Raw genomic sequence first — 12,838 nt, 5'->3', positions numbered from 1 at the left:
CTGTTAGGTAATATAGAAAAGTAACAGGTGGGATAATCCAGGGAAAGGGATTCTGTGAAATGAGGGAGCAAAGCATTAAACACATTTAAACAGATTCCATCCATTATTAACATATCAAAGGATGGGAGAAGAACTAAATGGGAAAAGTGCAGAAACCAGCAATCTTGGATTTTAGTTTTGCCCCTCTTCCCCTAAAGAACCCCCCCATTAATATTTCTTGAAGCCAGTGTTCTAAAACACGCTTTGGAAAATACTGAGCGATTTTATAAAAGGCCTTCAGAGCTAAGGTGCATGTTGATAAAGAGAAAAATGAGGAACCGTTAGAAATTTTAGTGAAGAAAGGACAGCAGGAAAGCTATTTAAAAACAACAAAAAAAAGTTCTGGCACAAATATGAAAGATAGATTAAAGCAGCAGATCTGAGCGTTCTGAGAGTAAAAGACTGTTTAATTTCCTTCTGGGAGCAAGTTCACCGAGTTAGTACAGTGAACAATAAATTCACACTGTTAATAATCGAGTTATTTAAAAAGCATCTTTTAAACAATCAAATCCTTTTTCAGATCTATTTTTCAGAAAGTACAACTTTTCCTTCTAAAGTTACCAAGTCTTTACAGTAGTCATAACAGCTTATAGTTAGGCAGTATAATCTCAGATTTCACAATGTAAGCAAGCACTGGTCCATTCAAAACTATCTTTATTCTTTCCCCCAGAGGCCCAGCTGACAATAATACAAAGCAGCTATTCCAGAGGTTGGGATACCATACTGTTGGAAGTTACTGCACTTAGAAGTACCAAGTAATAATTTCACCAAAGAGTTAACTAAAAACACGGCATACTGTTTAAAATAGTTAACACTATCCTAGGAAAAATTTAATAAAAAAAATGTTTCAAAAGAACACGGTGAAAAGTTTACCCATAGTGTATCTGGATCTCTCTGCCAGAAATCTTTATTAGTTTCGATTTCCATAGTCATTTGTAAATTATAACCCATGATTCCTAAATATATCCTAAAGCACAGCCAACAAGCCAAAGCTTTTGGAACAAACAACAAAAAAAAATGTTCAACACAGTCTTTAAATGGATTTACTTTGAAATTAATTTCATCATAAAATATATTTTAAATACAATAAAGGCTATTTACTACCGTGTTATAATGAAGCAGAAACAACTATTTTAGGACTTAAATAATCCACATGTGGCATATAGTATTAGATAAAATAGTTTAAAAAGTCAAACCAGTTTACATTAACTGGACCTCAGAGTAGATTGTTATATAAATTGTTATTTAACATCTAAGTAAAAGAGCAGTAACTTCTGTTTTAATGCCCAGAAGAATAAATTATCAGTTTTATATCATTAATATTCTTGAAAAATCATTAGGCACTAACCTGCTGCTTTTGAAGAACAGCTGCCTGTTAACTGAAATTGATAAGGACCACCACTTATCCACCAATTAATGTCTTTTTAGTCTGAAGGAACATCTAAAGTTTTTCCTTCTAACAAAATATAAGAGCCAGACTAAAGCACAAATATTCAGTTCTCCACTGACATAGGATTCATTATTTTTACCAAAATAAGTCCCTATGTTCAAGTCACTTGGAAATGGCAGACATGGGGGCATGAAAACAAAAAGAAAGAACATTCTTTAAGAGTTCACAAAGATTAATAAGTAACTTAACAAATAACCACAAACAGATCTTCTACAGGAAGACAGCGAACACAGATAACAAAAGTATTTTCAATTTACCAGGTTTACAATCGTCACAAAAACCACCAATCACACATCAAGCATGGGTACAAGAGTCAAAACTATTTGAAAGCACTAACTCTGTGCACAAAGTGAAATAAATCTTTACATCTCTACCACATCATATAATTTTAACCTGGTCATAAATTGAAGATGTTTCTCCAAATGCAGCCTTCTGGGCCCCACCCCAAATCTGCTGAATCAGGACTGCAAGGGCAATGCCAGAGGTCTGCCCTGTCAGTCACTCCCCCAGGTGATCCTCAGGCCCATGGATGCTGGAGAACCACTACCTTCCTGGTGAGATTTATAGAAAGCTTTTGAATTTCAGGAACTAAAAATCTCCTCCTTTGGGGACTTTGTAAACTAAATGTCATTACAAATTAACATTTCAAAAAGATTTATGGAATACATATGTTTGGCAGAAAAACAAGTGCATTAAAAAAATTATAGCTGAAATTGAAAGAAGAAACTTAGTACAGGCCACTTTATTTTTGACACAAGATTTAAGACAACCTTAATCATTTCAAAGACCAAGAGGTCTTTGCAAACAAAATTCCTTACTTAAAGATAATCCAATTCACAATATTAAAAATATAAGGTTTCCTATGCATTCAAATTCATTTTACTTATCTGTTAATAAGTAAATCAGGGTATGAACTATTTCCATCATGCCAAATATAAGCAATAGATTACATTTACACAGTATAAACAAACCTGTCTGTATCTGAGTATTAAATTTACTCTGGTCAGAAACCGATTTTTCATAAACCTATGTAACTTTCACAAATGCACATAAAAACATGTATAACAGAAAGAGCAATGGAATAAAAGCAAGAAGGCACCTAGAGTCCAGTTCTGGCTAATCTAAGTGCTAGCTATGTGACCTTAGGGCCTAGACAAATCCTTTTTACTAACCTGGGGTGGATGGGGGGAAAGTACAACTATCTTTTTACTCATCTCACAGGTCTACTTGTTGTGAGACTCAAATGAGGCAGTATGTTACATATTCTGAAATATTGTAAAGAACTTTATAAAACAAAAGCATTATTACTAAACAAGCAAAATTTGAGAGACACTGTCTTTAGGAGCCTGCTGTAAAACAGACAATTATAGAAACAACGAAGAACATAAAAATTACCTTTCAGATTCAACTACATATTAGGCATTATTGTTTATTCCGTAAGTTACAAATAAAATACACATGAATTCATTTCAGTTACCTGACCAATGTCCCCATTTATAAATGACATATTTCATGCATAAAGACAGAAATGAAATTAGATGGGCCACCACCAATTGATAACTGTCAAAAAACTAGTCACTAAGTATACTATTCTCTCAATTTCCATAATAAAAATTTTTAACAAAGCAACAGTGTATGTGTATGTTTATGTAAAACATTTGTAAAAGCTAAAAAATAAATCTTTTAAAAAGTTTTTTTATCTTTAAAAAATTTTTTCCCATAACCACTGAATCATTTGCCTTCAATGTTACCACAGATTCTATATATTCTAAAATAAGCTACTCGTGGTACCCTTTTATTTAATCACCTTACCTTCTAGAAAATAATATTTCCTTCCAACTGGACAAGTAAGGTCTTAATCAAGGTGCAAAATTTTAAAAAGTTTCTGCTTCCTGATATTTTTATTCCTTGATTGTTTTGCTCATTCATTACAAAATTCAAGAATAAAAAAGTGAAAACCACCAATTTCAACTGCTTGTATATGTAACAAAGTAAAAAAAGGGGGCAAACACTTTTGTTGTTGTTAGTACATAAAAAACTGATAGTTGTAATGGGCCATTCTTCTTAAAACCTGTTTAGCTATACAACTCAGTTCCCATGATAAAAGACTATTTCTTTCAAAATGAAGTTAAACATATCTGACAAAGGCATTTAACCCACAAATCACAGTTTCTATCAAATTATGCACAACTGTGTATAATTACTCTGCATACATCAACCTAACTGCTCAAATAATGTCCTGAACATGGGGCCATATTCCACAGACTGAAAAAGTATAAGCCACTCTTCATCTCAAGCAAATCTGTAATTCGATTTTAACTTAATACAACATCTATAACTTAATAGCTTATGCTTCATAGTGATCTATGAAGAAATCGTAAGTGTTCAATTAAATCTTAAATGCAGATAGAAGGGCAATAATATCTTGTGGTCAGTAATGAAAATTGTATTTGGTAACTTGGACACATTCATCCTTGAGAGCTAAAATTTTTGTTTCTTCATGCTACTTCCGTAGTCACAATTATCAGAAAGTATCCTGTGCCTAAAGAGATAATGTACCTTAAATTTTTTATTTGGGAGAAAGGGGGACAGAAGGGAACAAGTGGGCAGGGAAGGAAATCTCACCAATTCAGCTGTCAGCTACAGCCTTTATTTTCTAAGCATTAAAAACTCCATTTATTTTTGTATGAAACTACATTTGAGAGGAGCCATATATAGAAACCACTTTTCCCAACATGGTCTTCAGTAGCTTTGAATGTATGTATTCCTGCTGGAAGTCCTCAAATTTGTATCATTTAAAAACAAGTAATTATAAAACTCACAGGAAAGCCATAAAAGGCAGGCTGTTGGAAGATGAAAAACAAAAAAATTACTATAACCTTACTCAAGGTTAATAATTTTACAGATATTTTGGATGTTTCCTGCAGAATCTGTTAATAGCAAAAAAGCTCAAAAGAAACTGTAAAACCACTATCACGCTGGTAGGTACCTCGATTTGGTGGCAATAGGTAGGTTTAAATATCTATTTACAATGCAGCTATTTCCTTATTTCTTTTCCAGACTATCGTTACTACTATGATCATATAAGCACAAATCAAAACTAGTTTCTCACCTCATCTCAGAATTCTACATTAAATCTCAAGCTTCAATTAAAAAACCAAGACTTCCCACATAATTGCAGGAATCCCCCACTAATGCAGAAAAACAGTCAATTTCACCTTATGCTTCTAAATGGTGATCTCCTAATGATAGCCGCTGCCATAAAAATCAAGAAGGCATACTCTGAATTTTCACCGTTTTAATAAAAAAAAAAAAAAATCACGAAATTTTAAATTAAAGGTGGCGCTCTGTCCTCAACTCACCCGATTGTGACTCACTTTTGCAGACTATATGGTAGGAAATAACAGTTACTTTTCAAAGATCTTTGCAGTTACACCCAAACCAAAATCAGGACAGAGTTCCACCCTTAATTACAGCAATTTAACTGTCTCATCCAAAGCAAGGTAGAAACTAAAACGCCCCCCTTAAATCATGGTTAAATAAGCCCATTTCACACACTAGTTTTTATAAAGATTCCTTGTAAGAAAAACGTTTCTATTTACTTCAAATTTGAACGCATCATGATGGAAAAGAACAAAAAAGGGGGGGCTGCCCAAACGAAACGCACAAGTACAAAAAGCAGATTCTCCTCCAATCCCTCTAATTCCCCCAATCCGCCTCTACCACACGCGAGGACAGGGATTCTGGAGAAGGCTGGCAGCAGGGCAGGCGGCGAAGGCCCTTTATTGACTCACGTGGGCCACCATCCAAAGGGTTACACACCCTCTGCTCGAGGACAGCCTCGTACAAAGCAGATCCTTAAAAGTACTTCTTATTATAAAATACACCCACGTTGAGCAAGAGCTTTATTTTAAAATAAGATTGTCCCCAGGTGGGGGAGGTTAAACACAACAAAGGCTTCCATGTTGTAAGACAGTCCAGACATATGCATATACCTATACACATACGAAAAAAACACCCATATAACTAATTCATCATGAACAGCAATCGATAGCAACCAACGAGCCATTAGATTATTAATAAACCCAGAAAGTAGCATGCATAACAGCCAAAGGTGACTGCTGGCTGCGCTCTAACCCCAGGGAAGGGTAAAAATACGTGTGTGGAGTAGGGTCCAGCCCTCCCCAGATTCAGAGACCCCCCCCCCCCCGAGACGTCCCTCAGGACCCCCTGCCCCCCTTCCCGGCGCTCCGCGCCCAGCACCGCTGCACCGCGCAGGATGCGAGCACTCCCAGCGCGGCGAGTCCCGCAGAAAACTGGTGAATGAAATGCGCACGGAGTCCAACCTAGCTAGTGACCGCGGCGCAGAACCAGGGGTCGCTAACTAGCTTACCACAAGGATTCTCCAGCAGGATGGGATAAAGGGAGCACACCCCCCGCCCCCGCAACTATAATGCGGTTCCTTCTACTGACCCTTTCCAAAGAGGGAGTGGAGGACGCACGGGGTTTTTTTGTTGTTGTTTTTATTTTTTCCTTTTCAACTAAGTCCAAAAATCTGAATCGGAAGCAGCCGTGAACATCCTGGGGGGGCCAGGCAGGAGACACCAGGAGAGAAGCGAGGCGGCTAACTCCCGCGGAATCACCGTCCAGTGTGACAACGCATCACTCAACCAGCCCCAGCGAGGGGCCGACGAGGGGCCCCCGCTCTCAGCCAGCGAAGGGCCAGTAGGGCCGAAGTCGGGGATTAGAGGGTGACCCTCCCGGGGCTCAGGGAAAGAGTGCCGGGCACCGCTGCCCTCAAGGTCACCACACGCCGGGGCGGGGGCGGCCAGCAGCAGGATGGGCTATGGCGCGGCCGAGGCGGCTGGAAGAAGCCGAAGAGCAGCGGGTGTAGACACGAAGCCCCACGGAGCCCCGTCCCTCCGGCTCTGGGCGGGGACTCCTGGCCGGACCCGGCGCTGAGGCGCACGCCGAGGAACCCGCTCACCTTTCCGATCTCCCAGGGCGGGCGCGGCAGGAGACAACCTGCGAGGGGCGCCCCGAACGCCCGCGCCAACTTCTCGGGACTGCGCCGCAGTCCGCTGAGCGCCCAGCGGTCAGGACCCCCGCAGCTACACCCAGACCTCAGCGTTCCGCCCGGCCTCCCCCGCAGGTGACCTGACCCGCCACCACCGCCGCGGGCGGGCGGCAGCCGCCACTCACCTCGCCCGGCAGCAGGAACCATTTTCCGAGGGGGGGGGGAGGTAGGGGAGGCTGCGGGAGGGTCGGGGTGTAGGAGGGAGCGGTTGGGAGCAGCGGGAAGCACGGAGAATGGGGGCTCGGTCCTCTGCTCGTCCGCAGCCGACTCGCGGGGCTCGGGGCGCCACGCGGAGGTGCGGCTACACCTCGAGGATGAGGCGACCGCGGAGCCCAGAGGCTCGGCGTCCACCAGCCGGGGCTCCCTACTCACGCTGCACTGCGAGGAGGCGGCGGTGGAGGAGGCGGCGCCCAGCCCGGCCCCCGCCCAGAGCCCGGCAGCCGCCGAGTGGCCGCCCGCGTCCCCGCAGGACCCGCCTCCTCGGCTCCGCAGAGCCGCACACAGGGCGCGCCGCGCTCAGCACGGGCAGCTCCGCCAGCCTCACGCCGCCGTCCGCAACAGCAGCGGCGGGCGGGGTGCAGCCCCTTTCGTGAGCACCGCAGCCCTGTCCGCTCCGGGCGGGGCCGCGGCCACCCGAGGGCGGACGGCCGAGCACGAGGGAGATGCGCAAAGCTTCTGGGCAAGGGGCCCGTTTGCACCGGGTGGCCAGCAAGATTGCCCGGGTAGGCAGGGGGAGGTGAACGCTCACCCGTTCCGGTCTGGCGCTCCCTTCTTTCCACACCCACACGCCTCCCGCTCCACGCTGGCGGCGCAGCTGCTCCCGCTGCCACTGCCGCCGCCGCCGCCGCCGAAGCTCGCGCCGCCGCTGCTGCCGCCTTGGCTGGGCGCGGTCACGTGACGCAGCCCGCGGGGAGCCTGGGGGCGGGCAAGCGCGCGCGCGCGCGGAGGAAGCGCGGCTGGGACAGGGACTAGGACCCGAGCGCCGTGGAGAGGGCGTTTAAGGGGAGGACCCGGCGAGCGCGTCCCCGGCAGGCGAGCGCGCGACCGGCGATTAGAACTTGCCGCCGGGTCGGGAAAGGGTGTCCGGAGTGAGGGGCGGGGGACTCACGGCTCCCCTCGCCCCTCCCTCTCTTCCTTCGCCGAGAGCCTCGGTTCGCCGCTGCCCCCGCCCCCTCCCGCTCGCTCCTTTCCTCCTGCTGCTGCCTGCGATTGGCTGAGGATCTCTGACGTCCGTGTTTCCATGACGTATCGGGGCGGGGGAGGGGCGGCGGGGGAGGAGGGGGTGGCTTGGGCGCGCGGGGCGGTGACTCCGTCACTCACAGCTGCTGTTTGGGCGCGGGGCCGCGAGGGTACTGCGAGTGTGGAGGCAGGACAGCGGTGAGTGCCGCAGTCGGACGCGGGCACTCTTCACCTGAGGCCTCGCGGGAACCATCCTCAGGCCTGCGCCCCTCCAGAGCCTGGGAGCCGGGCCAGCGGGCGGGCGGGCGAGGGCGAGCGCCCCTGGCGAGGACAGGTTCAGGCTGACCCCGCGCCAGCGTACATTTGAGCGGCTCCTCGCCGCGTCTCTGTTCCACTGCGTACTGGACTCGCTGCCTGTCCCAGGTCGTGACGCACGCTCCGGACTACAGAAATGCCTCATTTGCTCCCTCCTTGAGAAGGAGAGCTCCCCTACCCCGACGGGGGCGGGGCGCCAGTGTTCCTGTCCGTCGGGCCCGAGACACCGGGGATCCCCGCTGCAGCGCCCAAGGGGTTAACGCTGGCGTGCCTTAGGATCCGGGCTTAAAACCCCCATGTTTTCCTTTTGGGTTTGCCTTTTCTCCCTGTACCCAGCCGTTGGCTCTTTTAGTTCACTTTGTATCATCTCGACACTGCACCCTTCTTTCGTGTGGGTGAAAAATGAAAAAACACGGGGTAGTGTGCGGGACTTAGATGCTAAAAGGTAACCTGCTTTGCTCCAAACTAAGAGATTTTGCAAGTTAATAAAAAAGAAACTACCTGTAGAGACATCTACTTAGAGAATAAAATGGTTTTTCCTTCCTTCACAAACATGTACACATGGATGTAAAGATTCGTATCTTAGCGTGTCCCATCTTCCTCCAATCGCCTCTATTTGAATTAACCATCGACGCTCTTTCAGGAACCTTATTAGTGCAATTTTCAGTATTACTTAATCAAAACAAAAAGATAAAATCTGAAGAGTCTCCTCCCTTAACTCCAGGACTGGAAAATTTAATATTTGTAACGTCTTCTTAAAAGCATACAGGCGATGCAAAAGACTTTCTTACGTGTGTTCACTCTCTGGTAGCATTTATTTTGAAATATTATAAAGACTTAGAAACAAAATACATAAAAAGTTTCATAAGCAAAAAACTCCAGGTTAACCCTGTTAAAGATGGGGGTTTTTTTCCATCAATTTATGTATCTTGCCAGGTTAGACATTATCTTTTGAGCTGTGCCCTCGACATGCAAAATTAGCACTTGGGCAAAATGACACAGTTCTTCCTTTCTTTAATCACTGTTAAGGAATTGGTTGGTGTGGTAGAATAGCCCTTCCTGACACTATTTCAAGACTTCGTAACAGAAGAATAGATTAACTTTTCAAAACGGCTTAGAGAAATTTAAGAATCATTGGCTTTTGTCCAAATTTTCCTCCAAGGAAGTCGCAATAGAAAATTGAATTATGTATCCTACTTTAATCAAGAATTTGACAAAGTAATATATGAATCATCAGTACAGTACACTAGCAAAATGGATAATAGATTAAACTAGAATGTGTTCATTTTGTGGGTTTGTTGCAATTCCAAATAATAAAATATATGCTTTTAAAGTGTTGTGGTCATGAAAAATTACTCAGCATCTTCATTTTAAGATGTGATTTCAAAAGAGTTTTCATTTATGGAGATTATATACATATATATCCTAGAACATATTTATATGCATTTTAATGAAATGTGAGTCATACACACCGATATACTTTCACTGTCATAGTCAAGACGATTGTACTGTGTAACTTGGTTTTTATATTTTCATTCTTCAAATAGCAAAAGAGCCTGAAAACAATACAGAAATAACTGTACACATTACATAAGGAAATTCATTTTTATCTCCGAAAGGTTTATTACCAAGACCACCTTAGTGACATAATTCTCAATGTAAAAATCAAAAAGATATTGCTTAATTAGCACTTCCTAAAAGGGAACTAATTGAATTCAAAGATGCTTCTGTATAAGATATAGCCATATTCTCTAATCTTGACCTCACTTGTCCCATGGATTTAACTGAACTAAAGATATATCAGTGCATAATAACAATAAAATAATGCAATTTTTGTTGAATACTTTTACAAAGTTCTTTTAATACACTTTGAATATCTTAGTATCTTTTTTTTTTAAGTTACAATGCAAAATTTATAAAGGTATTTAAATCCTATGGCAAGTCACTATTTGGGATATTAACATTATTTGAATATAGGCCATGTTTTCAAAGTAGTATATTTTGCAAACTATTAAAGTATATTCCATTTAGTGGAGCAAATCTAAACTATTGATTATTTTCTGATATGTCAATTGAATCAACATGAATTGATCATGTATAATTCATAGAGACAGTTTTCTAAAATCTTTAATGTAATTATGTGTAAAAGGAAACATTAAGATCTTTATCCCCAAGAATTCTGTCACAAGCATCTAGCAGTAGGACAAAATAAAGATTTACCAACAGCAGCATGTATTTAAAAGCATATAATTTCCCCAGTTTATACATATATGAATGTATTAGTTCTGAGCATTGCAAAATGCTAGAGAGAATTGACACATAAAAAGAGGCAGGAAAGAAGAAATATTAAATGCTTCATAAAAAGTAGTTGTATTTCTCCAGTTTCCATTAACCTGGATCACCAGAGAGAGATGTCGAGAGAAACATTACTTAGCTGAAAACCACAGAGAACTGTTATCTATTAGTAACAAATTAATTATGTTTGCTGAGTTAAATGAAGTATGACTTTGGGTAAGCCTAAAATGAGCATTTTCAAGTCACATAATGGAAAATTTTTATAGGTGAAAAATGCAAAATGGTTAGTTGTCATCAGTTGACAGGAGTTATTCAACACCCTGTACTCTTCTAGTTATAAGGCATTTTTTCTACCCCAAATATTATATAATCTAGGTCATAGAGTGTGGTCCTAAATTTAAGTTCCCAAAGATCAAAAAAGGGAAAGCTCATACTTAAATGTTAAGGAGGTTTTCCTAAAAGAGGATTTAGACTTGACTTGTGCCTCAAAAGACATATAGGATTTAAATTAATGCAAAAGAAGATGGGCAGGAGAAATGTCCAGAAAAGTACCTGGCAATTAACAAGTTCACCACATCCATTATATTCCTATCCTTTCATTAGCCATGAAACATATATTTACTACCTTTGATATTCTTTACCTCCATACGAGGAGATCATTTATTTTTCCATTAATAGGGTGAGTTATGGTGTATCACTGTGCTGTTGTGAGGTTTTGGTGAGATATTTATACAAAGCTCTTAACAGAATGCTTATGCATAGTCAATGCCCAATAAATGTTGTCATTGGTACTCATAAGCATTCATTCTTTATCCCTTACTACTAAATAAATGTACTGCAAATTAAACTTTACATTTTCACTTTACTTACTTCACTTTGATGAATAGGGGTTTATTATTCTCACATTAGAAGTCCAGAGGTAGGTGATGGTATGATGGATTCAGCTGCCCAACACAGCCATCAAGGATCCACGCTCACAAGGTTCTGCCCCACCATCCCTGGTATGGGCTTACCTCGCTATCGTTTTATGCTAACAGTAAGAAAATCAGCTGGATTTTTTCACATTCAGGGAGAATCTTACATTTCCCAGGTTTTTCAGTGCTTATATTTCTACAGTTTTTCATTGTTGCCCACCTTTTCTTGGACTCTCTTGTTTTTCATGACTTTAGAATGTGCAGAAGCATCACCTGTATGAGCTTAACAGTGCAGATCCCGGGGCCATACCGAGTTTCTGACTAAATCTGTTCAGAGTGGATCCAGTGAAAACACAGTTTGGACAGTTCCTTTAGGTAGTTTTGAAGCACCTTATCATCTTTTTCTCTCCATTGTTACAATGTTCTTTTGTTGTATCCTTCATTAGTTCTTTCTTCTCTTTCCCTTGCTAGTTCCAATACTAAATTCCTATATTTGAGCATTTTTCTCTATCCTAATTTTTATAGAGCTCACCTATTTTCATGACTTCAGCCCCTTGAAGATAAGACCGGTGTCGTTCATTCATTTATTCATTAACCAGTAGTTGACCCTGACAAATGCCCTCTTAGCTTACTAAGGTAGGAAAACAAAGAAAATGTCTATTTAAGAGGCATTAGCACCAAAGTGATAGTTCACCTATCCATTTATGCAAACTAACAGAACCAGGCACAGAGTTGGTGCTTAAGATAAAAATAGATTGACATGAATGAATAAGCAAGCGAACTATCACCTCTCCAACGATGAATTCTAAATTTATATCCACTGCCTTGCTCTTTTATTCCGGTGACTCCAGGGAACTTCTTTCAGTGTCATTTTTTTTTTTTCTCTTACTGATAGAAATGTTGGAAAGAAGCCCAATTTATCAGTCACCAAAAACCAAGCTACTGAAAGTCAATTTTCTGTTTTTTGACTTATGTATTTTTGATGGCAGAGAAAAGGAGGGCATGGGAGATAAGATGAAAATGCTGGGGAGTGGGTGCAGAGGTCAGATGAAGGTAGGATCTAAAGTGGATAGAGGGTATTTGCCTTGAAAATAAAAAGAACATCTCTTTCTCTGATGTAGAAGGAGGCATTAAAAAAAAAACTGTGAAGGAAAAGTAAAAATTGAAGTTTAGAGGAAGGATGACATAGGCATATAAATGGCATCCTAATATTCCTTATATAATAGTGCTTATGGTGATCAGCCAGAATTGAGTAAGGCTAAGGACTGGATTGGGAAGATTAAAGAAACTAAAGGATAAGCAAAGGATAGAGAAAATGTTATCCGAGGCCCAAATAAATGTAGAGTATGATTTTACAGCAATTGAGGTTTGCATGATATTCTCTGGTGACTCAGAGTTGGGGTTTCCCATTGCGGTTACAGTTGTTAAGAATTCAAGAGAGTCTGGAACAGAGCTTCTCAGTAGGGATGGACATGGCATTGATACCCACGCTGTATTAGTTCTCTGGTGCTACCCTAACAAATACCACAGCCCGGTTGGCTTAAACAACAAAAATTTGTCTTCTCATAG

The 12,838-nt window shown here is 42.0% G+C and overlaps 1 protein-coding gene across 1 annotated transcript in view; it reads right to left on the bottom strand.

The window, feature by feature from the left end:
• Nucleotides 1-6,730, bottom strand: part of LOC111142249 (ATPase plasma membrane Ca2+ transporting 1) — a 125,604-nt gene extending 118,874 nt beyond the window's left edge. The window contains exon 1 of the mRNA XM_022495296.1: nt 6,692-6,730. The gene's annotated coding sequence lies outside the window, so the exon portion shown is untranslated. The remainder of the gene's footprint in view (nt 1-6,691) is intronic.
• Nucleotides 6,731-12,838: the final 6,108 nt, after the last annotated feature.

This window comes from Enhydra lutris, unplaced genomic scaffold, assembly GCF_002288905.1.
Source record: "Enhydra lutris kenyoni isolate GAN:26980312 unplaced genomic scaffold, ASM228890v2 scaffoldscaffold7, whole genome shotgun sequence".
Classification (NCBI taxonomy): Eukaryota; Metazoa; Chordata; class Mammalia; order Carnivora; family Mustelidae; genus Enhydra; species Enhydra lutris.
Note: the sequence above shows the minus strand (reverse complement) of the source record. Positions and strands in the feature narration are given on the sequence as shown.